The sequence below is a fragment of the Schistocerca nitens genome, chromosome 2 (genome assembly GCF_023898315.1).
Source record: "Schistocerca nitens isolate TAMUIC-IGC-003100 chromosome 2, iqSchNite1.1, whole genome shotgun sequence".
Lineage (NCBI taxonomy): Eukaryota > Metazoa > Arthropoda > Insecta > Orthoptera > Acrididae > Schistocerca > Schistocerca nitens.
In genome coordinates this window covers 214,129,248-214,132,131 of record NC_064615.1, presented here as the reverse complement: position 1 = coordinate 214,132,131, position 2,884 = coordinate 214,129,248, and the positions used below count along the sequence as shown (strand labels likewise).

Genomic DNA, 2,884 nt, shown 5'->3' with positions numbered 1-2,884 from the left:
TTAATTTGTTCAGCCAAAGATAATGATACAGTTTTTGAAGTGGGAATGTCTTGGTTTAATAACTGGATCACCGCTAAAGTACAGGTAGATTCCACATTTACTAATTATGAACAAGAGAGTAACTGTGATTCTTTAGTTTACGAACTGAGCTCGTGAGGACGTGGGGACAACTAACATCCCCTGCCCCCTCTGTCTATGCCTGTGGCCACGTGTCGGTGGTAAAAAAGACACTAGCATTGGCATATGTGGTAGCATTGATGTAGGTGCTCTGTTCACCCTGGCCATCAGATTGTTTTGTTTGCTGACAGTCTTCTTAATTAAACTCAGTACTGGTTCCAAAGCCTTGCCAAGATTATAGCCACAATCTCAGTTAATGAGATCATCCCTGGTACAAATTTCTACAGCCTCTCTAAGAACGCTGCCCCAGTAATTGGAACCTGAAGATATCGGTACATTCATACTCCGTCGGTGATTCTCAGACAAACAGTGCTCTGCTACCACTGACTCGGGATACATCAGTCAAGTGTACCTCTGATGTTCTCAGTAATGAACTTCAATGGTGTGCACTGTCTGACCAATTCATACCTTTCCATATTGACATGGAACCTGGCATACGTCGGCCTTCTGCAAACCAAGATCATCTTTGATGCTTTCCAACAATACCCATACTTTACTGGGCACGCGAAAGACAGTTTTTACTTCCAGAATGAGATTTTCACTCTGCAGCAGAGTGTGCGCTGATATGAAACTTCCTGGCAGATTATAACTGTGTGCCGGACCGAGACTCGAACTCGGGACCTTTGCCTTTTGCGGGCAAGTGCTCTACCAACTGAGCTACCCAAGCACGACTCACGCCCCGTCCTCATAGCCTCACTTCTGCCAGTACCTCTCCGCAATATCCTTTCTTTCAGGAGTGCTAGTTCTGCAAGGTTCGCAGGAGAGCTTCTGTAAAGTTGGGAAGGTAGGAGATGAGGTACTGGCAGAAGTGAGGCTGTGAGGATGGGGTGTGAGTCGTGCTTCGGTAGCTCAGTTGGTAGAGCACTTGCCCACGAAAGGCAAAGGTCCTGAGTTCGAGTCTCAGTCCAGCACACAGTTTTAATCTGCCAGGAAGTTTCACAATTTTTACTTGGTGACTCTTCAATATGCATCTGATTTTTTCTCATAGTGCCCTGTGTATGGTATAAAGACAGTGGCTGCCACATCCCCCATGACTTTTTGTCTCTACAGTTTGTACTATTGTGGTGGGGTGAAGAGCTGCCTATCTTCCATTCAGGGTACCCAATCTTTTGGAATACAGTTCTGATGTGTTCCACCTACTGGGGCAGACTCTCTGCATATGAAATGGTGTTGTGCGTCCTGTGTACTAGCGCAGGGTAGTGGCACCTGTCTGCAAGCAAATACAGGTCAGCGTGCTTTTTCTTCTGGTACACACCATGGCTCAGGAGGCCATCAGCCCTTCTCTTGACCATGACATCCAGGAATGGTAATCCTCCTTCAGCTTCGGTATCCTTAGTGAATTTGATTTTGGGATGTATGAAGTTCAAATGTGTAAGCAAGTTGACAGTTTGTCCCTTCCATGAAGTCAGATGATGAACATCTCATCCACATAACAGAAAAAATGCATGGGTTTCCATTTGGATGATACCAGGGCTTTCTCCTAGAAGTACTCCATATACAAATTCGTGGCCACGGGCAGGAGTGGGCTGCCCATTGTGACTCCTGTTTGTTGATAGTAATTTTCATTAAGCACAAAATATGTGAAGGTCATGACATGCCTCAAAAGGTCAATAGTCTTCTCACTGGATTTTTTACCAATAAGCTCTAGTGCCTCTCTTAGAGATGCCCTAGTGTATAATGGAACAATGTCAAAACTCACAAAGATATCTTTCACCCTGAAGTTTCCAAGGCATTTTACAAAATCCAGAGTTACGGGTGTGATAAGTGACACAGCAACTATTTATCATCTGTCACTGTAAATATCATTATCATATGCCCTGAGCAGCAGGCAACAACAACGTCTTTGACTCTGATTTCAGTTCCCTCTGTACCTCTGACTTGAGTGTCACAGTGTACTGTCTACCCAGCTAATAAAGTATGGAATTGCCTACTCTGTACCAGTATACTCATATATTATTGTGCATACACAAATACTGGAACTGCATTTCCTACAAATCTGTTGTTAAGCATTACTGAAATATACACTTACATCTGTATGATTACTCTACAATTCACAATTAAGTGCCTGGCAGAAGGTACATCAAACTACCTTTAAGCTACTCCTCTACCACCCCACTCTCAAAACGCGGTTAGGAAAAATGAACACTTAAAATATTTTTGTGTGAGCTCTGATTTCCCTTATTTTATTACGACAATCATTTCTCCCTATGTAGGTGGACGTCAACAAAATATTTTCACCACCTGAGGAGAAAATTAGTGACTGAAATTTCATGAGAGGGTCCTGCCACAGTGAAAAACGCCTTTGTTTTAATGACTGCCACCCCAATTTGTGTATCATATCCATGGCACACATTTCCCTATTTCACAATAATACGAAGTATGTCCTTCTTTAAACTTTTTTGATGTCCTCCATCAATCCTATCTGATACAGATTCCACAACACACAGCAATATTTCAGAAGAGGTTGGACACGCAAAGTGTAAGCAGTCTTTTTAGTAGATCTGCAACATTTTCTAAGTGTTCTGCCAATAAATCACAATCTTTGGTTTCCTTTCCCCACAAAATCATCTGTGTTATTGTTCCAGTTTAAGTTATTCAAAACAGAAATCCCTAAGAATTTAGTTGAATTTACAGCCTTAGATTTATGTGATTTATCATGTAATTGAAATTTAGTGGATCCTTTTTAGTGCTCATGTGGATGACTTCA

General features: G+C 42.2%; 1 non-coding gene across 1 annotated transcript; it reads right to left on the bottom strand.

Moving 5' to 3' along the window:
* Positions 1 to 770: 770 nt before the first annotated feature.
* Trnal-caa (transfer RNA leucine (anticodon CAA)) lies at positions 771 to 845 on the bottom strand. Its single transcript has one exon. It is a non-coding gene; the product is annotated as a tRNA-Leu (tRNA).
* Positions 846 to 2,884: the final 2,039 nt, after the last annotated feature.